Source organism: Protopterus annectens, chromosome 13.part0, assembly GCF_019279795.1.
Source record: "Protopterus annectens isolate FY-2018-M chromosome 13.part0, PAN1.0, whole genome shotgun sequence".
Lineage (NCBI taxonomy): Eukaryota > Metazoa > Chordata > Ceratodontiformes > Protopteridae > Protopterus > Protopterus annectens.
Window position 1 is genome coordinate 1161357036 of NC_056747.1, and position 25670 is coordinate 1161382705.

At 43.6% G+C, this 25670-nt stretch overlaps 1 protein-coding gene across 1 annotated transcript in view; it reads left to right on the forward strand.

Annotated features, from left to right (window-relative positions):
• G6PC3 (glucose-6-phosphatase catalytic subunit 3) overlaps positions 1 to 25670 on the forward strand; it is a 298078-nt gene that overhangs the window by 198823 nt on the left and 73585 nt on the right. The gene's annotated exons all lie outside the window — the stretch shown is intronic.

A 25670-nucleotide genomic window follows, 5' to 3' on the forward strand; every position in this document is an offset into this window, starting at 1 on the left:
TTGGAATTTGCTCCTTTTTACCCTTGGACAACAGTTTCTTCCTTTTATTGTAAAGCCTGTTGATAGAGGATGTCCACCAACAGGTGTGCGTTTCCATGAGGAGCAGATTTTAGTTCTGTGGAGTATGGTTGAGTTCATGCAGTTGTACAGGTGCTTGTATATGGCACTGGCATATTGTTCAGCATAGGTTTCTCCATCATCTGAGGGGGTGGTGGTGTGAAGCTGATGATACCCTCCCTTAGGAGGTTGTAGTCAGCTTTTGAGAAGTTTTTTTAGCCTGGTTACGGCTGGGGAGGGTTTGGGTGAGATAGAAACTTCAAATGAGACAGACCAATGATCTGATCTCACTAGGGAAGAACATACTATGGTAGTGGTGCAGCGGTTGCCCATGTTGGTGAGAACCAAGTCCAGTATGTTATCTCCCCTTGTGGAGGATGAGACCAGCTGATCTAGTGCATTAGAACTGATGAAGTCAAGGAATCGTTGAGTGAGTGCATTAGTGCAGGAATAGTTCACCCAGTCTATGGTGGGATAGTTGAAGTCACCAAGATTCAGTGTGTTAGGGGGTATTTTGATGGAGTCAAGTAGTTCCAGGTAGGAGGTATGGGTGTCCAGAGACATGAAGGGGGGTCTGTAGCTGGCTATAAACTTGGATGGGTGTCTTGCAAACTGTCAGTTGCACCTGGAGTAATTCGAGTGCTTCATGCTGGTAAACCAATCTGGAAGTGTGTCTGTCCTTAATGAAGATAGAGACTCCACCACCTTTAATCTTTCTGACCTTATTTTGGGGTCAGAAAGTGTGGAATGAGCTATAGCCTGGCAAGGCAGGGGTGCTCTCTGCAGCCCTGAGCCAAATATCTCTGAATGCACAGACATCAGCATCTTCTAGTGTGAGGAGAGCCTCCAGTGAGTGTATTTGCAGATTAAGGCTCCTAGCATTGAGCAGCATGACCTTCAATTTGCTTTTTGACAGATGTTTTATGTTGTAAGATTTGTCTTCGGGACATAGCCTAAAAAAAAAAGTTCCAGAACCCCAGGGGTGACAGGTGGAGACCATCTCTGACAAAGCATTGAGGCCTGTCAACCATGTCATCCCAGGCAGATACTGGATCCCCTTAGAAAGATACCAGAAACTAGGCCAGTTGTTGAAGTCAAACATTTTTTGTTGGTATTGTGGTATCATTCTTGGTGAAGCTATGATGCTGCTTAGGGCTAGGGTCATACCTACCTGGAGCACATACACTGAGAGCTCAATCATGTCTGCCTTCATATAGTCCAGGGAGGTACGTCTCAAGTCATTTACACCAACGTGGACAATAACAGAGTCATACTTGTATCCGTTGTGGAGAGACTTAAGTGCGTGTGTGATGTGGTGGATTCTAGCACCTGACAAACAGCTGACTGTTAACTTCTCCTTAAGACAAATTGTTGGGACGGTTTTGACTTTTAATTTTAAGAATAAAAAGAATCTGAAACAAATGTTATGTTATGATCAGACATCAATTAAAAAGGTGGCCTCACAGAGGATAGACACTTTTAGCTGTAGGAGCTGTACAGTTTGCATTTGTGTTGAAACTGGGAATACTTTTCTACATCCAGACTCTGGTAGGTTGTTTAGTTTTACTTTATACACTGACTGTTCAAGTAGGGATTTAGTATTTCTTGCTAGATGAAGGAAATGCTCAGCATTTTATGTTGGGAAGCCCAACCACTCTCTCAGAGAAAGAATACATGAACATGTCAGTGAGATTTGTAGGGATGTAACTACAAATGCACTAGCTAAGCATATTACCAGTACTGGTATGGATCATGTTTTTGACTTTCAGGTCATACATTTAATGAATTTTAATAGACATTTGGGTGACATCAGGAATAAGACAGAGAAGGTAGGAATGTGTCGGATCATTACACTGCAGTCTGATAAAGGCCATGGTCTTAAGGAGTGTGTCTCTTTAAAGCCTCATTTGGGTTCTAGGAGTTTACATAGGTGGTTTCTGATAGGCTATACAGCTTAACTGCATGTTTAAATCGGTTCTGTATAGCAGTTGCTCAGTGGTCTGATGAAGCATCTGTTTGTAGATGTGAAAGCACTTGCCTTGTTTTATATGCATTTTTCTTTCCATTATTATGGTGTTTTAAGTTTGGATTAAATGTTTTTAACCTGCACAGTGAGGCCGTGTTCCACTCTGCTTCTTTTGCTGTTTTTTTTATTTATTCATTTTGAAGTGGAGGACTGGTTAACTTGAGACAAAACCTTTTTTTTTCTCTTTGGTTTATGAAAGGTAAACACAGTCAGTCAGCCATTTACTAAACAGACTATTTGCAAACGCTTTGCTAATACCATTTCTTCTGTTGCAGTAAGTACACAAAACAGACTGAAAAAGTTAAGGCTTGCTTTGCTACGTCAACCCCTATAGTGCTAATCAAGACTGCTTCTACCCAAACTAGTCTGCAAGTAAAGTAAGACTTGCTAAGGCTGCCCTGCAGAGCATGTTTTAGGCCATCCAGCCGTTATTTGGAGCTGACAGTACACTTACTGCTACTGTCCAAAACATTTAATGATTTCAAGCAGCACAACATTAAAGTATATGTTTTATAATAGGATCATTGCAGCAGGTGGGCCTCCTCAGCCAACCTCCTATTACTTTTGTATCTTTTTAAGCCATCTCACCCCTTGACCATTCATGTCTTCTTCCTCCCTCATGTTTATGGGCACAAGAAGAGAAGAGCTCTTTAACTGTTAGCCTAGAGGGTTTCCTCTGTACTTTAAGTGCTAGCCACAAAGTTTGAGAATTCATTTTATGCTCAATTTCTGCGTGACTTGGTTGGCTACAATTACCTGCATTAGAAGCTGAAGTTAAGTGCAAACTTGCAGTACTGTATTTTATTCTTCTGTTAAATGCAAACATGTAGTTTTAAAAGTACTGCATTTTATTTTTTCTGTTACTTAATTGTTTCACTGAATAGTGTGCTGTGTGTCTCTCTGCAGTTAGTTCCCCACCAACCCATCCTCCTTGTTTTTGTCTTGGTGTTAGTGGCTCTGGAATTGCCTGCCCCTCCTCTAAGTCTGTATTTGAACACTCCTCCTGGGTCCATCTCATTTGCTCACTTAACCGAGTACAGTGAGATCATATTCTGAGTCTAGTGTTCACTCTACTTAATACAGAGAGAAGATTTGAGAAGGCCAACCCACTTAGGTTCTTCCTTCCTCTCTTCTTGCACTTTACTAACAAAAAAAAATTGCACTTTATTCATCTGCTTTTACTGTATTTGTGTTTCCGCCTACTTTATTTTGCTTTTGCCTCTTCTTAAAAATTACTCGATTTTATTTATTCTGCTGCATTTATTACTGCTTGCTAGTAGTCTGATTAAATTGTAACTGTTATTCTAAGTCTTTTGGTTTAAGCACTTGGGCATCATGCCAGTTGTTTTACATTAAGAAGGTTTGTGGTCTGCACTGTTGTGGCAGGACAGGTAGCTCACATCCTTCTAAGCTGGGAATTGCTGATTGAAAGCTCAGTGTCTGCTATTCTAAAAGTGTATTAGTTCTGGTTTAAGCACTTGGGCTTCAGGCCAGTTATTCTACATTAAGAAGGTTTGTGGTCTGCACTCTTGTGGGAGGAGAGGCTGGATTCTGCCCTTCTAAGCTGGGAATTTCTGGTCACAGGCTTATCTTATTGTGCCTGCTTATTTGAGCTGTTTCTTTCTGAAATTGGTGCGCCTTGTTGCTGTAGCATAGACCAGACTCAGGCCTGCTGAATCTAGCTTTGTTTGTATAACTTGAGCACTGTTCCAGGCTATCTTTCTTTGGAGAAGGTTCCCCTGCACCCTAGTGGCAAGAGTGTGCAGTTAGACCTTGTCTGATTGAAGACTGCAGGAACAAGGCCCAGTTTTGAGCTTTTTTCTGGTTAATTAGGTAACTTGTTTAAATCAATTTGTTTTCTATTGCTTTATATATATAAAAAATTGCACTTTATACATCAGCTTTTACTGTATTTGTGTTTCTTCCTACTTTATTACTAGGGGCATTGACTACAACTCTGATATGAGATATATATAACAGTAAGTATCTTTTTCTGTGCATTTAAAGTGTTTTTTTGATTGTATCTGCTTTATTTTCTGAAAAAAATATATATATTTGTTTCCTGCCTTTCTAAGCTAGTATAGTCCAATTTTCAGGTTAGTGCTGAATTCAGGGCTGTGTTACAAGTCTCTGTGTTTGCCCGTACCTTACTTGGATAGAAGGAAGTTTCTCTGTTTGCCTGTGAGAGAGGGGAGCTTTGAGCAGCCTATCTGTCCCTGGAGGAGTGGTTTCTGCCCAGAAATGTGTAGTTTATTGGCCATTTTGGGCTAATTTCTATCTCTTTCATTTCCCTGCTATAAAAAACGTATTTGCCCAGTTTTGCGCACCAGGCAGCGCCGGTTAGCTAGGGTATAACTATTCCCGGCTCCACAAAGTCTCCTCTTCAGTTTTTTCCTTGGAACTAGACAAACTTTCAACTTAAGCACTCAAACCATTCATTTCTCTGCCCGGCACTTGCTCAAAACTCATAGCAAGTAGTTATAAACCCTAGCACTAGACCCCCCCCCTGTACTGTACAGAAGGACAAGGCTCTCTATTCGACCTTACCAGCCAATCAGTAAAACAGTTCACTGTACCTAGCCAGGCATGTCCAAAGGGCAGTTTCAGGTGTACTCTCCAGTCCAATTGGTGAATCTGGGCATTTTGAGGCAATGTTACAACTACCTCATGTACACAGACAATCCTCTCCTCCAACCACCAAACACTAATACATGCAAGAGATGCAATTATACAGCCAAACTGGAGGCTAAGCTCTCTCAACCCAAGACTGGATCAGACAGTCAAGAGGAGAAAGGAAATAGTTGCATCACACCACCAGTCTCACATAGACCCATTAAACCAGCACCAGCAAAAACACACATAAATACACGAAAACATACTCGGAGGCTTTAAATAAAAATCTGCAAAAGCAACAGATACCTCCAAAGCAGAAATCCAAGCAACTTCCACCCCCCAACACAAACCATGAAACATATACTTCACAAAACCAGTGTGCCATGCAATCACAGCCCTTAAGGCAAAATAACATACACAACACACTAGTAATAGGTGACTCTATAGTCAGGCACACACTGACGTCCCACTCACTAGGCTGAACAAGGAGAATGTTACAGTTAGCTGCCTGTCGGGTGCCAGGATCCGCCACATAACACAAGCACTCAGGTCACTCCAGAACAAGTACAAATACGACTCTGTCATTGTCCATGTTGGTGTGAATGACCTGAGCCATACCTCCCTGGACTACATGAAAAGAGACATGGAAGAGCTCTCTGATAACGTAGCCCAGGCCGGTATGACCCTGACCCTGAGTAGCATCCTGCCCTCACCAAGAATGATACCATGGTGTAAAGAAAAAATGATCAATTTCAACAATTGGCTAAGTTTCTGGTGTCATTCAAAGGGGATCCAGTGTCTGTCCGCTGGGGTGACATGCTCAACAAGCCACACTGCTTCGCTAGAGACGGCTTGCACCTGTCACCCTTAGGCTTTCAAATACTGGCCAAGGCTCTTGCCACCCCCAATAGTGCCTTTTTGTAGGCAAGGCTCAAAAGACAAACCCACCTACGTAAATAGCGCAAGTAACAAAAAACTGAGGGTAATGCTACTCAATGCCAGAAGTCTAAACCTCAAAATGCACACACTCGAGGCACTCCTCAGTATGGAGAAAATCGATATATGTGCAGTAACTGAAACCTGGTTTAAGGCTCCAGAGGGCACCCCAGCACTACCAGGCTACAACCCATACCATACATTTTGCCCACAGAACCTGGACCGAAATACAAAAGGCGTGGGCGTATCCGTATTCATCAAGGATACCTACACCTCCAGGTTAGTGGCACAGCACGATGCTTCAGAGATCATCCATGTGCAACGGGCAAAACTGCAATTCAAATTGTAGCTTGCTACAGATCACCCACAATGTCCCAGGACCCCCATTCCGTGTTTCTGGAAACACTGGGAAAGATAAAGGTCTTACCAAACGCCCTAATATTGGGTGATTTCAATTACCCAAACATTAACTTGGAGAACTACTCAAATACTAACTCCCTTGCCCGACATTTCCTGGAATTTATAAACTCAAACACTCTGGATCAACTGGTCAACACTCCCACCAGAGGTGACAACATATTGGACCTGGTCATCACGAACATGGGCGACTGGTGTTCCACACCGGAGGTCAACCCCTCGCTGGTTAGATCTGACCATAAACAAATCACTCTGGATATCCTCATTCTGTCCCCACCTCCGGTCAAGGAAACCACCATGAAAAACTTTTCAAAAGCAAACTTCACGTTACTTAAGACCAAGGTGGAAAGTTTCAAAGCCCCCATGCTAAAGGATAATGCTGTCCAAGCTGCAAAATCCTTTACTAATGCATTCTATGAGCACCTACAAGAATGCATGGATTGTGCTATCCCAAGCAAAACCAAGACTCACTCCTCCAAGGAAAGGAAACCAGTCTGGTGGACCCCTGCCATAAACAAGCTATGCAATAGAAGGTGGAAACTAGTACAGAAAAGAGTAAAATCCCAAGAAAGGAAGACATCCCCTGATCAGTATCAGCAAGAAACTACGATCCCTGATAAAATCATCCAAGGCTAGCTTCAAAAGAAAAATTGCCAAGGGCTCTAAAGATAAACACAAGGCATTCTTTAGCTGTGCCAAGAATCTAAGTGGCAATGCTCAGATCTGCTCGGAGTTAGTGCAGAATGGCACAAAATACACTGAACCAACCAATATCGCCAGCATCCTGGCAGACAGGTTCAGTGCAAACTTCACCCCCCTCTCACCCCCAAAAGGGCCCATAAACATACCAGAAGAATGTAGAGCCCCTGAAATCACAGACACTTAGGTTAAAACAGCCCTCTCCAAAGCCAAAAACACAGCATCAATGGGACCGGATGGGGTCCCAGGCTGCATCCTACATGAGCTCAAAGATGAACTCACCCCTCACCTAAACACACTGTTCAAAATCAGCCTCTCCACAGGCTATGTACCCATAGAGTGGCGCACAGCAATGGTTATTCTGCTCCTCAAAGGTGGAGCCACAACAGACACAGGGAACTATCGCCCTATAAGCCTAACTAGCTTGGTCTGTAAGGCTATGGAGTGCATCATCATCATGGAACTCATTAACAGAGACATTGGGAACCTCCAAACACTGGACCCTACCCAGTTCGGCTTTAAGGGCAGATCATGCCTCCTAAACCTGGTGAACTTCTTTGAGACAGTTAGCAAGGCTATAGACAAGGGAAAGGTGGTGCACACAGCCTACCTAGACATCGCAAAGCCCTTCAACACCATTCCCCATTCTAATGTTATAGACAAGCTCACCAGCCTGAACATAACCCCCTACGTCACAAGATGGGTTGCCAGCTGGCTCACGGACAAAACCCACATGGTGAGAGTTGCGGAAGCTTGGTCCGACTCTAAACCAGTTACAAGTTGCGTTCCCCAGGGCTCAGTCCTAGGACCCTTCCTGTTGGGCATATACTTCTCGGGGTTACAGGCAAGCACAGGAGGACTATGGCTAACCAAGTTCATAGACTATTGCAAACTAGGGGCTATAATTGACTATCTGGCTGACACAGACATCCTCCAAAAGGGTCTCACTGAGATGGATACCTGGTGTCAAAATCATAGCCTCAAGTTAAATGCCAAAAAGTGCATAGTCATCCCCTTTGGAAAAAACAAAGTACCCACAAACTACCACATAGGTGGTAATCCCTTAAATACGGAAGACGTAATAAGAGATCTGGGGACCCAAGTAGATAGTAATCTCTCCTTTGATAATCACATTGCCAAAGTGGTTATAAAATCCTTCTATGTGGCCCACCTAATCACAAAAGGGTTCACATCCAGATCAAAAGAGGTCATTGTGCCCCTCTACTCATCACTCATCAGACCCATCATAGAGTACAACGCCCCATTTGGGATGTACCTTACAAGACATCTGCAACAGCTGGAAAGACCACAGAAGTACCTCAGCAAGAGGATCACTGGCCTCAAACAGATATGTAGCTCAACTGAAGAAACTCCAGCTGTACTCTGTTGCATACCGCCTTCTCAGAGGTGATCTCTGCCTGACATACAAGGCCATGTCCAACCCAGAATTGATGGACATGCTCCACCTAAAGAAAACCATATCCCCTCGAGCCACACACTCTAGGGATCTAAACCTCACCACAACAATAAATAGGATGTGCTGGAGGGATAGATTCCTGTCCCAGAGACTTCCCATGCTTTGGAACAAGATTCCAATCTACATTAGGCAGAGCTCCTCACTAACACACTTCAAGAGAAACCTTGATGAGTGGGTGGGAAACAGAAAGTTTACCCCGGGGATCACTTCAGTGGCTCTGCTGGACAGAGGCATAGGGAACTAATCTAAGGGGGCGGCGAAAGCCAACACATTCTGGCTAGGCTTATAAATGCCTTCGGGCAGATAGCCTAGCACCTACCTATGAACCTATGAATCATGGTGATCATACATAAAGAAAATAGGGGGTATTTTCTTGGTCTGTAGATCTCCTTCCTTTGATAGCCTGGCCTGAACCGAAGCCTACAACACTGGCCAAGATTTGCACGTGCTTTCTGTGCAAGTACTAAAATCAGGTACAGTGCTGCATTTCACTTGGCAGACTACAGTGCACATCTTTGTCAGTGTGCTGCAGGCTTTTGCATTTGTCCTTCATCGGTAGTCCAGAGGATTGGAACACCTTCCTCACTGAGGATGGGTGAACTGGTGTCAGCTACTTACCCTGTCTGCCACCAACCTGTCTCCTCTAATGCCTGGATCACTCCCTTATAGCATTAAAGCTCACATTCCCTCACATCTCCTCAGTCCATCTATGGACTCACAAAGAAGCCCTCATTAGTGCAGACAACTGGGCATTTTTTCCAAGTAATTTCTAACTCCACCCCTGGTGGCTGACATAAGTACCAACATCACCACAAGGGCCTCTTATGCTCCCCCATGCATGCATGTTCCCTTACGTGTGCACCATCTTGGGAGCATCAAGCCTGTGTCCTCATAATCTGACTGTATCTTGATTGCCAACAAGCCTTTGTTTGCTTGTGACAGTGAACTGGACCACCAATCCCTCCCCCAGGATGGGAAAGCTAGTGTCATCTGCTTACCCCTACCCTCCCTTGCATGGCTTTTCCAGTGCCCAAGCCACTAACCAAACTTGGGTTGTCTGACTTGTAGTCTAGGTGTTATCCCAAGGACAATTTTTGTTATAGTGCGTATAATACATATACAATAAATAACACGGAAGTAATTCACAATTTCTTTTTATGAAGAATTGAAGATGTTCCTCGCCAGTACTGCTTTATGGAGAGCTTCTTTCAGCCCATATTACTCTGTTTCAGATAAAGTCCTATTTTAATTTGTGAAAAGTGATGCCGGCTACAGAAGAATTTCAGCCAGATCACAATTATACCACTGAGTAGAAATCCTTAAGCTGCTACAGCAACACCCTCCTCCTCCAAAATTGGCACACAGCACCCTGCTTCAGCTGTAATTCCCATGGCTTCCAGAGCACACGTTTCCTTCCCCATTCTTTGTTTTTCATAGGTAGGTACTAGGCTATTGGCCCTAGGGCCTATATAAGCCTAGCCAAACGGTGCCCTGGCTTTTGCCATCCAAGAAAATTATTTTCCTGTGCCCCTGTCAAGCAGAGCCACAGAATTGATCCCCAGGGTGAATTTCCTATCTCTCATCCAATCATCAAGATTTTACTTGAAGAGTGCTAATGAGGAGGTTTGTTTGATATAGATAGGTAGTTTGTTCCAGAGTATGGGAAGTCTCTGGGACAGGAATCTATCCCTCCAGCATGTTCTGTTTATTGTGGTGACAAGGTTTAGGTCCCTAGAGCGTGTAGCTCGGAGGGATTGGGATTTCTTTAAGTGGAGCATGTCCAACAGCTCTGGGTTTGACATAGCTTTGTATGTTAGGCAGAGATCGCCTCTGAGTAGGCGATATGCGACAGAATAAAGCTGGAGTTTTTTGAGACGGTCTGCGTAGGGCATCTGTTTGAGGCCGGTAATCCTCTTTGTGAGGTATTTCTGTGGCCTTTCCAGTTGTTGTAGATGTCGTCTTGTGAGGTACATACCAAAAGGGTCGTTGTACTCTATAATGGGTCTAATGAGTGATGAGTAGAGGTGAACAATGACCTCTTTTTTTCCTGGATGAGAAACCTTTTGTGATGAGGTGTGCCACGTAGAAGGATTTCCTGACTATTGTTGCCATGTGATTATCAAAGGAGAGACTACTGTCTACCTGTGTCCCAAGGTCTCTTATCACATGTTCGGTGTTAAGTAGACTACCGCCTATGTGGTAGTTCATGGGTACAAAGTTTTTACCAAAAGGGATGACAATGCACTTTCTGGCACTGAGCTTGAGGCCATGGCTTTGACACCAGGCATCTGTCTCAGTGAGGCCCTTTTGTAGGATATCCACATCATTAGGAGATTTGATTATGGCTCCTAGTTTCCAATCATCTGCGAACTTTGTTAGCCAAAGACCTTCTGTGTTAGCCTGTACTTCAGAGAAGTAGATACCAAACAGGAGAGAACCTAGGAATGAACCCTGTGGTACCCCACTTGTCACTGGTCTGAAGTTGGATTTAGAGTCTGCTACTTTCACAGTGTGGATTCGGTCAGTGAGCCAGTTGGCAACCCATCTTGTGACATAGGGATTTATAACTAGTTTAGTGAGTTTGTCTATAATTCCAGAGTGGGGATGGTGTCGAAAGCCTTGGCTAGATCTAGACAGGCTGTGTGTACCACCTTACCCTCATCTACAGCTTTGGTGACTGCTTCAAAGAAGTCTATCAGGTTTAGGAGACATGATCTGCCTTTTACAAACCCGAATTGGGTAGGGTCCAGAGTTTGGAGATTACCAATGTCATTGTTTATAAGGTCCATGATGATAAGCTTCATAGTCTTGCAGACCAGGCTCATCAGGCTAATGGGGCGGTAGTTCCCGGGGTCCGTGGTGGCTCCCCCGTTGTGGAGTGGGATAACCATTGCTGTGTGCCATTCAGTGGGCACAAAGCCTGAGGTGAGGCTATGATTGAACATGGTACTTAGGTGGGGTGCCAGTTCGTTCTGTAGTTCATGTAGAACGCAGCCTGAGATGTTGTCAGGTCCCATGGATGTTGTGTTCTTGGCTTTGGAGAGTGTGTTTTTTACCTGTGCAGCCGTGATTACAGGTACTTTGCATTCTTCCGGTATAGAGATGGGCCCTTTAGGGGCTGAGAGAGAGGTAAATTTAGCACTGAACCTATCTGCCAGGATGTTGGCAATATCAGTTGGTTCTGTATATTTAGTGCCATTGTGCTGTAACTCAGAGTAGATCTGAGTGTTGCCATTGAGATTGGCATTGGAATTTATGAATTCCAGAAAACGTTGAGCACAAGAGTTGGTACATGAGTAGTTTTCCCAGTTAATGGTGTTGTAGTTGAAATCGCCCATTATTAGGGTGTTAGGTTGTACCCTAATATTTTCCAGTGTATCAGGAAATGAGGAGTTGGGATCTGTAGCAAGCTACAATTTGCATTGCGGTCTTGCCTAGAGTTAGTTGCACTTGGATAATCTCAGATGCATTATGCTGAGCAACTAGCCTGGAGGTGTGGGTATCCTTAATGAATACGCAGGACCCAAGACATTGTTAATCAGGCCGACTGAGGGCTACCTGCAAGCAGATAATCCAAATGTAATAGCTGCACAGTGAATACACTCAAACATCTACATTTATGGTAAGTGTACATAACTGTACTTTCCTTATTCAGTGCCTGCGTCTTACAAATTAGAAGGGAGAATCTATAAGTGAAGGGACTCCTCCCTCCCCAGACAGGGTCTGCCATCCCTTGTACTGCAACTTCTCCCTGCATCAAAGACAAGAAATTCAAAGAGAAACCTGATAAAGGCAAAGACAAGGAGTTGGAGAATACAAAACAAGACAAGATCAAAGAAAAGGATAAATTGGACTCTGAGAAGTCCTGCAAGTGGTCCCTGGATCCAACATTAGCTTTGGGATCAGATCCCAGTGTACCGAAACTTTTGGAGTATTCAGTCTTTCAGCAACATAAGTCTCCTGCTCAGTCCAGATTCTCCTCTGATCCAATAAGTCCCAGACTGCATTCTCCAATCATGCAGGAGAGGAGATATTCTAGATCACCATCGGTAGTGTCGTCATCCCGATCATCAAGAAGTCTGACTGAACAGGACATCGACAGAATGATGACAGTTTCTCAGGACACAGATACAGCTCTGGGTTCTCTTGAAAATGTATTTTGGGAATGCACCAAGAGCTGGTCTAGCTACTCCCCCACTTGTGTCATTTCTAGAACTGTACGCCCTTTGGCACTAGTGGTCTTGGGCCCGGTCTGCCACACAGCACCTTTGCCAGAGCCTGTACGCCAAGTGACTTAGACGCTGATTAGTTCCCTTCCTCATGTTCAGATCTATAGGAGTCTTGTAGCTGAAGTTTTATTTCTGGGACTCTGGGGATGTCTCAGCTCCAAACATTCCGGGGCTGTCTCTTCCACTTGGTGCTGTGGTGATAGGTCAGCACTGAGATCTACCTCAGGGTTAATGCCCATTAATTTCGAGGTTTACTTCCTGTCTGAGGATAGGAGGGTGCCAGTGAAGCTGATGGCATCCTTTGATTTTCAGGCTTTCAAACAGGTCATTTCAATGGTAAGAGAAAATGTGCTTTCATCCACGTCTTTACCATCTGAACCCCAACAGGAATCAGCTTCTGCTTCTCATCCTATCAGACAGAGATGGTCTGTTCCGCAGGTAACCAACTACATAAACTCCCAGTCTGATTCTGATCCCTCTGATCCTCCCCACAATACCCTCTGATCCTCCCCACAATACAGTTCATGGAAAACAGACGTACAAATAGAAGCACTTAGACTGTATCCGGAGTCCGTCACCAAAGACATGGACTTTGATGAAGAAGAAGGCACTCCCAGATCCCCCTATGAGGATGACAGTTTTGGTGATATCCTGGAATTGATGAAACAGAGGTGGGGGAGAATCCCCACAAAGTCCTTCAACAGACAAGTCTGTATTCCTGGAAACCTTTGGTTCTGGCGTATCTTCATCCTGGGTGCACTGCCTGTTGACCCACTCATGGACTTGATGGCTCAATGGGCATGGAAAGACCCTGAAGTGGTGTAGCCCAGCTTCAAAAAAAAAAGTTAGTATTCTCTGTCTGCCCCTACAGATTGGAAACATTGGAGCAAAGGTCCTCTGGTGGATGTAGTGATTGTAGCAGCAGCCACCAAGAAAGAGTTGTTGGAAGAAAGTTCCTCTGTTCATCCCCCTAATAGAAAATCTAGGGCTGTGGACCATTTTGGGAAATGAACGTATGCTTCAGTGACCATTGCCCTCTGAGCATTGAATTACTTGGCTCACGAAACCAGATTTCAGAGAAACCTGACTAAGGATATATCCAAAGTCTCTGGGATGTTCTATTTGCAGATGCTCAAAAGGCAGTGGACTTTCCATCCTACAATCTACCTCCAATGTGGCGTGCGACTGCCTTCCAATGCAGCAGATGGCACAACAAGGGCAGCAGGTACCGTCATCGCCATCTGTGCCACTCCAGAATGTGCCTCTACAACATTCCAAAAAAACTTCAGGATGTCTTTCATCAATGTCCATTTTGATGGGGCTACCCTTTTTGGACCCAGAGTTAAAGAAATGTTTACCAAGCATCAACAGTATAGCAAGACTGTCTCTCTGTGGTAGGCATCTGTTTTTCCACTCCTCAAAGATCCTACTCCAGGAATCAATGGGCTGGGAAATAGATGTGGTTCAGGAAAATTCCTGGAGATGGACCATCTCATAGCAGAGGAGATGGTAACAGTAATTGACATTGCCCTAGAGGCTGAGAGTGGGCTACATAACCATGGTTTTTGCTAACCATTTACTGAAAAGCCCTTTTAACAACCCAAAGGGTTGCCCCGACGTCTGTGCTATGGAGGAAGTCGGGGGGGGGGGCTTCTCTTTGCACCCACCACAAGCGTGGCACACAACCTCAGATTATTGGGTGCTGAGCATAATTTCCAGAGGTTATTCTACACCATTTCCCTACCCCTATCAGAAAGAAGGTTCCTGGCATTCTGCCCAAAAAATGGGAGCTTGCAGAAGCTGAGGTTTCCAAAGTGCTAGAAAAAGTCACCCAATCAGTGCCAGAAGACCAGCTAGAGTCTGGAGTCTAATGAAGGTTCTTTTTAGTACCCAAAAAAATAGAGGACCTCGGACCCATTCTGGACTTGGAACCATTTGAATCAATATGTCAGACGGACAAAATTCCAGATGGTCACACTTCAGTCCATTTTGCCTGTACTGAGGAAGGATGATTGGATGTGCTCCCACAGATCTAAGACCCATCCTGTCATGTGAAGATAGAAAAGTGTTCATTCAGAGAGATTTCTCTTAGAGGATGGGAGCTAATTATCAGTTCAGAGCCCCGCCATTTGGTCTTGCCACAGCTCCCAGGGTGTTCACCAAGATCATAGCACTGGTGGCAGCACATCTGTGTATATTAGGGATCCAGGTTTTCCCATATCTCCACAATTAGCTCCTTCCTGCTACAACTAACAACCTCTTATCACACCAGTAGGACCTTTTGCTCTGACTGATGTAGGATATAGGCGTCACAGTCAATCTGACCAAAAGTGAGTTTATGTTGTCCCTGCAGATGGAGCTTATCTGATGCCACCTCAACTCAAGCTTACAGATCGTCTGACTTCCAATTCTCAGGGTGCTTTCCTTTCACTTGATGGCAATCCAAGTTCTTCATCACCCCTGTTGTCCAGCAAGACTGATCCTTCATCTATTTGGCCTTATGGCATCCAGAATATTCATGGTCTCACTCACCAGATTTTACATGACAGTTCTTCTGTGGAATTCAGCAGTTCAGTGGTCCCAGAGGTGACGACCACTTCATGGCAGGATAAAGCTTACTCATATTTGCAAGCAGCACATAGCTGGATGGATAATGTCACCTTCTTTGGTAAACAGTTATCCATTTCTGACAGACTCCCCTGTGGCAGCAGTGACAACAGATGATCCCCTTTTAGGGTGGGGGTGGGGGATTTCGAAGGGAAGATGGTCCAAGGCACTTGGTCACAGATAGAGGTCAATCTTCACATCAGTGTTCTGGAGATAAGTGGACCTTCTAGTGTTGTAGGCCTTCCAGGGAACTCTCCCCATAATTGTGATCCAAGTACAGACCAACAATATGTCAGCAGTCTGGTACATCAGCAAACAGGCAGGAAAAAAACGCTCCTTTCCCCTATGCCGAGAAGCCATGAGAGTCTGGCAATGGGCGGTTTCTTCACACCACTTTCTGAAAGCAATGCATATCCCAGAGTCCAGTGCAGATCTGTCTTGATGCCCAATGAGTGGTCCCTCAGTCCCAGTAGTGACAGCCATGATCTTAAGTCTCTGGGGACAACCTTGCTGCAACCTGTTTGCGACTCACCTAAAAAAGTGCAGCAGTAACGTTGCCTTGATCCTTCCACAGGAACAGTCACAGAGGAATGTTCTAGTCCACAGTTGGTCCTCAGGTCTTCCTTCCATTGTAGAATTTCTGTCAGAAATTTTTCACAATGGATCCAGTTTCTCAACTATCAAATTCAGTTGGCAGCCATCTCTGGATTCCATATTGGCCAGAACAACACCTCTGTAGCTTCTTTGAGGATTTTTAAAGCTTTTTGGAAGGGATCATTCCTTCTTCAACCCTCATCAGAGACCCATTCCCTGCTTGGACTATTACCATCATGTCACATGCATTGACTCGACCACCCTTTGAGGCAGCAGCATTAGTAGATTTAAAGTTCTTTTCTTGGGAAACATTTTATCTGTTGGTAGTCACTTCGGCTAAAAGCATTTCAAAAATGCAGGCACTTTCCTGCAAACTACCATATTTGTTTTTTTTTTCATAAGGATATGGTTTCCTTAAGAGCTAACACGTCCTTTCTTCCTAAGGTGGCATCCAGAGCTAAACTAAATTTGTCCGTAAATCTGCCAGTCTTTTTTCCATAATTTTCACAATAAGGTGAATACATGATAATATGTTGATGTTCATCATCAACTTAGATTTTACCTCCATAGATCTAAATCTTTCAGTCAGATCAACTGTTTGTAGCATTCTCCAAACCTAAATTGGGCAAAGCAGTGGCTATGTATTTCATTTGTGTACAATAAAAAGGGCTTGTCTCTACTATCTAAACATAAGGGTTACTCCACAAGGACAGTAGCAACCTGTACAGCCTTTGATAGTAGGTTACCCATTAACAATACTTGTGCAACAGCTATGTGATCAACAGTTCATACATTTGTATCTCATTATAGGCTGATTGAACAATCTAGAGCTCTCTCATCTTTTGACCCTACCATCCTCAGGAATGTCGTTCCTTGATACCACCTAGTTCTGTATGCTTGGGAATCTGTTCCATAGTTGAATCGGATGAAAATGGATAACATTGGATACAAAAGTTATGTACTTACCATAACAATAGATTCATGTTGTCTGATTTTCTTACATTTCAACATTCTTCCCAACTGCCCCCTGCCAAATTGTCACAAGTAAGACTCCAATGACTGGTCCACTTTGGCATTCCCTGTCTATAAACAGTCATTACTGCCACTGAATTATAACCCTACAATGTCTTCTTTCACACAATTTGGAACTGATCTTGAGTGTGGATTGCTTCCCTAGCATGTAATTCATTGATGTACTTTGGAATATAACTTTTTTCAGGCGGCAAACTCCATCTGAGGTAGTAAGGTGGAGATCTGGGAGTTATGGTAGGGGAGGAGTCAGAGTCCTGGAACCAAAGAGCTTCAGATTCGGTGCCAAGTTTGGATCTGACAACCCATAACTGAACCGGACAAAAATCGGACATGGAGCTATCATTATGGTAAGTCATTAACTTTAGTTTTATTTTTAGTAAAATATTTAGGATTGATGTAATTTATAGGCTTTTTGGCGTTTGTCACTAAGTTTTACCTCAGAAACAATTCCTTCAAAATATTTATGTTTGTGAAGAAAAAGAACCTTTACCTCTAATTTTATTGCTAGGACTTGAACTTTGGTTTTGGGAGTCATCATTAATTAAAACATTGTATCGGAAAACCATAAATTGCTTTCAGAATTTACCGACTCGGCTAAGCTCCATAAACCAATTGTCTTTTTTTTTTCTGACAGCTAATCCTGAGTTCATGTGGAGAATCTTTTATTTATTTTCATTTTCCGTGGGAAAAGGTTCTAGTTTTGTATAGCATTGTCATGAGGATCAAGGTCACTAAAACAATTTACCTCGAAGTAGTTTTCTAATCAGGAGGTTAACGCCAGTGCTCCTTTTATGGCTTGAACATGGACCTGGGTCCCAGTAGCACTATCAGTCCTTCCAAGTACCTTAAGAAGAAAAAAAAAGTTATCAAGGAGGTTTTGATTTTCACAGTGGTTTCCTCTTGGCCTCAGAAACTGATGGATGACTCCACTGTGGCCATCATTTGTTCCTTGGACCACTCATCTTTTTTCTCAGCCTCTCTGGTGTTGCTCCTCCACAAAGCCACTAAGGACTGGGAGGCAGGCACATCTTCTGCAATTGTTCAGCTGTCTTTTTCAGGTAAGATAGAACTACCCTTGCCAGCATCAGGGAAGGGGTTGGGGGATACAACCTTGCTAATCAATTCTGAGGAGCTTAATTCCTGGGGAAGGGACCATTCTTTAAGCCACTCTTTTTCTGCGGGTGGGTGGCGCCCAGAAAAAAAGAAACATGAAACTAAATGTTTTTCCACTCCTAAAAATAGATAAGAAAAATTGACTGGGCTTTGCTAAGGGTTTATTTAGAGCCTTTTAGTCTTTAAATGCTGAATATTTCCCTCTCTGAAAAAGGAAAAGATCTTTCTCAGATACATATCCCCAGCCTGAGGGACAGGAATTAAACATGGACGGTGTTTCCCAAGTTCCCTCTCTACAGAATGGAGAATCTGACTCAAGAAAGTTTTTGTTCATATTCCCCACCTGATGAGTTGTCCTTTCCTGATACTAATGCCAGAATGAAGGAATTGTTTCATTGGAACAAAAGGCAATACCAGAATGTCAACAAAGATCTTCTTCAACATGCAGCTATTTCTCCTGTATTGCCAGCCTTAGAGGGTTCTTCTTGGTAGCATGCAGTTTGCCTGATAGTCAGATGCTTGTCTGATAAGTTGTATAAAGTCTCCTTCCAAAAAATTCCTTTTTTCTAACCTTGGGGTCAGATCCTGCAGTAATTTCTCTCTCAAAGTCAGCAAATGCCAAACTCCTTTCAGAAGCTAGTCCTATCTCTTCTGACAAACTTGGAAACACTTTTGATAGTTTTGAAAGAAAGTTTGTTCTTCCACCTTGGCCTTCAGAATAGTAAATTGTCAGGATCAATGTCTAACTTTCTGCTGGCTTCTTTTGACAACATGAGGAAATTAATGGATGATCTCCATCCTTCAGAAGCTAAAGCAATGCTGAAATCTGTAGTATTTTCTGTGTTTCAGGGAACCAAACACTCTTTAAAATATGGTTATAACACTGCTGTTAATGTGTCTGGAGAAGCTGCCACTGGGTTTGTTATGAAAAGATTTGCTTGGCTCCATTCATGTCAAAGCTGTGGTAATGAATTCCCCACTAGGTAATGAAGTGTTATTTGGTCCTTCCTTTGTTGTGGTCCTTAAAAGATTTGATGAAAGGGGAAAATGTATTCAGTGCAAATTTTTTAACCTCTTTTTCAAAATGTAATAGAAACGTTTGTACCAGCTGAGTTTCCATTTTTCATGAGTAAATGTTCCAAACAAGGCACAGGTAAAGAAAGAAGAAGAAGAAAAAAAAAAAAAACAGTGGCACTGAGGTTCAAAGAAGAAGGGGGGGGGGGTCCTTCCAGAACCAAATACAATCTAAGAAAACAGACTGACTATATGCCTCTTCAAGTGTTTTACCCTCCCCACCCAAGCAGTCTTTAAAACTATCCCAGTCTAGATTTTCACTTTTTCTTTTTGCACCAGATAACTTCAGACACTTGGATACTGAGACTCATTCTAAAAGCCCACACCTAGAAGTGGGATTCACTTCCTCCATTTCAAGAGATTCTTCTATGTCTGCCCAATCAAACTTTTCTGTTCTGTCCTACTCTAGGTCAGATACTTTATCAGAGGGTTGTAGAACCTGTTCCCCCATATTGAAGACAGAAAGGCTTTTATTTGAGAATCCTTTTGGTGCCAAAGAAAAAAAGACCTGTCCTAGGCTTTCCTGTTCTAAACCTTTGCACCAAAATTCCAAAATTCAAGATGTTTTTTCTACAGTCTGTTACCCCCTCATTCCATCTATTGGTGTTCTAGTAACTTTGGATTTTAAAGATGCTTGCAATCACATTCCAGTCATCAAAGATTTCAGAGACTTTTTTTTTTCTGTGTCTGGCTTATATTTTCATTTTTCTGTCTAGACCTTTGCTTTGAAAACACTGTTGGGTCTGTAGATAAACCAAAGTGCCTGGCACTTGTAATAGCCCACTACAGATTGCAGGGTATTCACATTTCCCCATATTTAGAAGATTATCTGATTTTCCAGATTCCTTCACAGGGTGTTAAAACTCTCTTGCTTGGGTAGTAAACTTTTTTTTTCTCAGCCTGGGGTTTCAGGTGAACAGAGAATTTTCATCTCATTAAGTTCCACAGGCAAGTTATCTAGGTTATGTTCTGGATACAAAACTCATGAAGGCCTTTCTTCCTCAAGGCACAGTTAAATGATGCACAAGAGTAATTCTGATGTTTTTCAGAGTAAGGCATCTGCCAGGGAATTACAAAATATTCTAGGTTTCATGGCCTCTACTATTTTCAGGATTCCTTTTGCCAGACTTCATATGAGGAAGATTTGGTGATTTGACTGTTTGGACTCAGTACCAGTAGCTTGTCTCATTTCAAATTTCACTGCTGTGGTTTGTAAAAAGGGAGTTAATCTGCTGGCTAAATCAGTTGGTTCTCAACCCATATCTTCCTTTCTCCCTTTGAGCCTGTACTCCGTATGTAACCAGAGATGAATCAGACTTAAATAGGGAGCTGTATCCAAGGGAGCAAAAGTACAGGGCTTCTAGAACCAGGAAGACAAATTTAAAACTCCTTAGTGTCAAAGAAATGATGGCTCTAATAAATGCTGTCTAATCTCTGAAGCATTTTTGGACTCCAGGTGGTCTGCTAGTAATCACAGACAACACCACAGTGATGTGGTACATAAAGAAACAAGTGGGAACCAGGTCCCATCCCTTTTGCAGACTAGCTGTGGTAGCCTGGGATTTAGCAACTCCATTTAATCTGTCTCTCCAGGCCACGTATATTCCATCTGAGCAAAACAATATTGCACATGAGTTGAGCAGGACCAAGACATACCTTAATGAGTGGAAGTTGAACCCAGGGGTCTTCCAGGAGTTGATGCCTCCCACTGATGTGGATGGGTGGGAGGCACGCAAGTCCCCTCTGCTGATGTGGATGGGTGGGGGGGCACGCAAGGCCCCCGCTGATGTGGATTGGGGGGGTGTAAGTCCCCCCCCCCGCTGATGTGGATGGGGAACATGGGGCATGAAAGTCCCCCCCTGATGTGGATAGGGGGCTTTGGAGCATGCAAATCCCCTCCTGATATGAAAGGGGGCGTATGGGTGTGCAAGTCCCGCCCACACACACACTCACACTCGAACTTGTATATACTAACACCAAGATTGCCATACCTGAGAGAAACAGGAATATTCTGAGAAATTGTGCAAGTCCATTTTTTCCTGTCATTCAGTCTCACCATTATAGGACTTGCTAAAGTGGGTCCTGACATTTCAGATGGTTACCTTTTCCACCCTTTACTGTAATAACCAAGGTTCTTCTAACAATACAGGAGGACTGTCCGGAGATAATTGTGATGACTCTGTTTTAGTCCAGGTAGCGGTGGTTCTCCCTTATTCTGAAAATTGCCAAGGGCAGATGTTCTTCGTGTTTCACTGTTGCAGTCATTACATTTGGGTAATCTGCTGGCAGGTTGCCCTCAGTCGGCCTGATTAACAAAGTCTTGGGTCCTGCGTCGGTTGCTGTCCCTTCCTCCATGACGTCAGGTCATCAGGGGCATAAAACATGCAGCCGACGCCATTTTCATCAGTCTTTCTTGCCGCGCGGTGCCCGATGCAGTTCGCAAGTGCCGGTCGGCCGACTCCTAAACGTTTCGTTTTCGAGTTTCAGAACCGAAGTCTTCAACCTAAAGCAAAGTACCCCATTGGGGAAACTTTTTCTTGCTCCTTACCGATGTCAGTAAAATTTAATAATTGTATTACTTGTGGGAAGCAAATACCTCATAAGGATTTTCATTTGTACTGTATTCCTTGCCTAGGCCCTGACCACAACGTGCCTTGCTGTCGGTTTTGTGCTAAATTTAACCAACGCACTATTAAGCGACGGTATATTTTTGCATCTAAATATTTTGGCTCAAGATTTAACTATCCTGAAATGTCGTCGGTTAGCAATCCGACTACAGGAATTCACAAAAAACGCAAAGAAAAAGACAGAGACAGACCGTTGAGGTCCAAAACCGACAACGAAGCTTCTCCTAAGCCAGTCGCCAGTTCGCCGGTACTCAGTGAGGTGCTTTTGCAGACCCTGATACCCGATAATTTTGATTCGCAGGCCTCTACTGAGACCCATTCAGAGTCCGGTATGCCATGAGACATTTTAAGTATTGAACCCGCCAATGTTTCTACCTTAGATGGGTCCGGAGCCGCTGAGCAGGCACCGGCTTCTGAGGGTGTTTTCAGGCCTAAAGATTTGCATATTAAACTGACGCCATCTTCAAAACCAAGGCCAAAACGCTTGGGCCACATGCACAGGCCCCTATGCCTAAAAAACAAATGATCAAAATGGCTTAATTACCTTGATCAGGGGTTCCCAAACCCCTCCAGCTAAGAGGCCTAGGCAAGGCACTGATTATGAAACTTCAGATCAGGTTTCCATTTCTTCTGATTCCTCTTCTGATCAGGAATTATCTATTCCACCTTATGAGGACTCTGATGCAGAAGAATCCATCCCTTCTGCTTCTCCTCCTGAGGATTTTTCTTTTGGAGAAACTTTGTATACTTTAAGGGAACATTTTCATTAGGAGAGTCAAGATTTTGCAAAAATCCAAAAAGAGGCTTAGGGATTTCCTTCTTCTTCCTTACATAGGCCTTTAGCTATACCTCCTGTTCTAGACATTGTTGATGATGTTTTCTTAGAATCCAGCATGGCTCCTGATTCCCTGCCTCCGGCTCCTAGTAAGCCAGACAGATATTACAGGGTTCCTGACTCCCACACATTCCTTTTTAAAAACCCTACTGCTGACCCTGAAACAATTTCACAGAGAACCAAGGATGTTAAGGCTTCTACTACTAAAAATCCTACCCCTTCTGATAGAGACTCCAGGGCGCTGGATAGATGGGGTAAGAAGGTTTACACGTCTGCAACCCTGGCAATCAGGGCTTTAAGCTGTCATTTTCATATGCTTAAATATCAACAGCATGTCATGGGCTTACTTAAACACAAAATTATGTTTTCTTACTGTGTGGAAAATAGAGTTACAGGATTTATTGCATTCAGCTGAACAAGTTGGAAAGCATACTTTGCAATGTGGTTTTTATTCCTTGGAGGCCTCTTGCAGGGCTGCTGTAACTGGATCTGTGATAAGAAGGCATGCTTGGCTCAAGGAACAAAATCTGCCTGATCGTGTTAAAGCAAAATTGTTGGATGCTCCTTTACAACAGGACAGTTTATTTGGTAATAAGGCGGAAGATGTTTTGAAAAAGATGGAAGACAAAGCTAAATCTATGCAAACTGTAAAAGATTTCCTCAAGTGCAGCCACCCAGGTTCAGTAGACACTGGCCTACTAAGAAATGGTCCTTTCCAGTACCCACCAGAGCCCCTCAGGTCAAACCCAGACACTCCAAAGGCTCCAGGTTTCAGTCACAAGGAACTTACAGAACAAAACAATGGGGTGCCTCCACCTCCAAATCTGGAAGTAGCAAGGCACTTCACTACGGAAAACAGTCTCAATGACTCCTCTGCCACTTCCAAGCACTTATCTTTTGGCAGCCCCTTTGGGGGAAAAACTAGCACTTCATACACAAAATTGGCATGTAATTACCCAGGACAAGTGGGTTTTAAATATAGTATCCCAGGGATACAGATTTCATTTCCACACGTTGCCAATTCCAAACGGATGGCCAGATCTGCCTCCAAATCAGTGGGCAGAGGCCCAGAAACAAGTTATGTCCCTCATGATTATAGGGGCTATTCAGCCAATACCAAAAAAGGAAAGGGGACAAGGTTTTTACTCAAGACTTGTCCTGGTACCTAGAAAAGACAAATCACAGCATCCAATTCTGGACTTATCCATTCTAAATACATTCCTAGACATTTCAAAATTCAAGATGTTGACTCTATAACAGTTACTGCCTATGCTAGGCAAGGATGCCTGGTTGGTAACTCTAGACTTAAAAGAGGCGTACCTGCATATCCCACTCAGGGAATCTTGCAGAAGATACCTCCGCTTCAAAGCAGGCTATTTGCATTACCAGTTCTCTGCACTGCCCTTTGGCTTATCTACTGCGCCCAGGGTCTTCACAAAGTGCCTGGCACCAGTAATTGCATTTTGCAGACAAAGAAACATTGAAATGTATCCTTATCTGGACGATTGTCTAATTCAGGCAGAAAACAAGGACACTCTTCTACAGCATCTGGAGTTTGTAAAAAGGCTTCTAACTTGCCTAGGGTACACCATAAACGAAAAGAAATCACAACTGTTACCCTCTCAAAAAATTACATTCCTGGGTGCAAGCTTGAATACAACTGCCCAGATGACTTACCTCACGCCAGACAAATAAATCCAATTGATGACTTACTTCAAACAAGTGGCCACAAAAACCCAGTTATCTGCAAGACAAATTCTGCAGGCCTTGGGGTTCATGGCTTCCTGCATTCTTCTAATTCCATATACAAGCCTGCATATGAGGAAACTTCAATGGTATCTAAAAAGCTTATGGAATCAACATTGTCACAGCCTGGAAACAATGATTCCTATCATTCCTTGCCTGCAGCAAGAGTTCCTATGGTGTGCAGAGGCCTGTCACCAAAACAAGGGACTGTCATTCATTCCACCCCCTGCCACCCAAACCCTGACTACAGACTCATCAGACTATGCTTGGGGGGGGCGCATCTGGCAGGGAGATGCATTCAGGGCGAATGGAGCCCAAATCAAATGCACCTGCATATCAACCAGAAAGAGATGCTAGCAGTAGAGAATGCTTTGACAGCTTTCAAGGACTTTCTTCATCCAGGACAACTACTGATAAAGATGGACAACACCACGGTCATGTGGTACATAAACAAGCAGGGGGGTACCCATTCCTACTTCCTTTGCAGACTAGCCATGGCTTTGTGGAACATGGCCTTGACTTACCAAATACATCTACAAGCTCAATTCCTGCCAGGAAAGCAAAATACTCTGGCAGAGGAACTAAGCAGAAATCTTATGGACCCACACGAATCGAAACTGGATCCTCAAATCTTCAGCACGTTGACACGCAAATGGGGGACTCCAGACATAGATATTTTTGCCTTACCCAAAACTATCAGTTGGACAAATTCTGCACAAGAATCCATCACAAAAAAGCTTGAAAAGTGGATGCTTTATCCTTCAGCTGGAAAAACCTATCAGTCTATGCCTTTCCCCCTCTGCCTTTGCTCTCCAAGGTATTACTAAAAGTCAGACAGGAAAATCCAAAAATGATTCTGATTGTTCCATACTGGCCTCGCCAACACTGGTACCTGCTCCTACGCAATATGTCACACCTTCCTCCGTGGTACCTGCCTCAGACACCTTATCTACTGTCTCAGCAGAACTATCAAATTCTACACACTCGGCTCCAAACTCTGAATCTTGCAGCATGGCTAATCAACTAATTTCACCAGTTATATCACTCAGTAAACCTGTGATGGGTGTCATTTTGGAGGCTAGAAGGCCTAGTACTAGAAAATCTTATGCTGAGAAATGGAAAAGATTCTGTGCCTGGAATCAGGCACAAGGAATAAGCACAGCAATGCCCAATATTCCTCAGATTCTGCAATATTTAACTGAGATGCTTCACAAGGGCCTATCTTTCACTTCCATAAAAATCCATGTCTGCCATTTCAGCTCATTATAATACAGAGTCTCCCCTCTTTTCTCATCCCCTGCTAAAGCAGTATCTCTGAGGGGCCAACAATTTAAGACCTCCCAGGAGAGCACCAACTCCTGCATGGGACCTCATTTTTGTGTTGGAAAAGCTCACCTTACCTCCTTTTGAGCCAGCTGCTGCTGCGGACATAAAATTTCTCTCTCGGAAGACAGTTTTTCTTTTAGCAGTCACTTCAGCTAGAAGGATTTCAGAACCACAGGCTCTCATGGCAGTGGAGCCTTTTATTATTTTCTACCCGGACAGGGTAGCGCTCAGGACCAATCCATCCTTTATGCCTAAAGTGGTA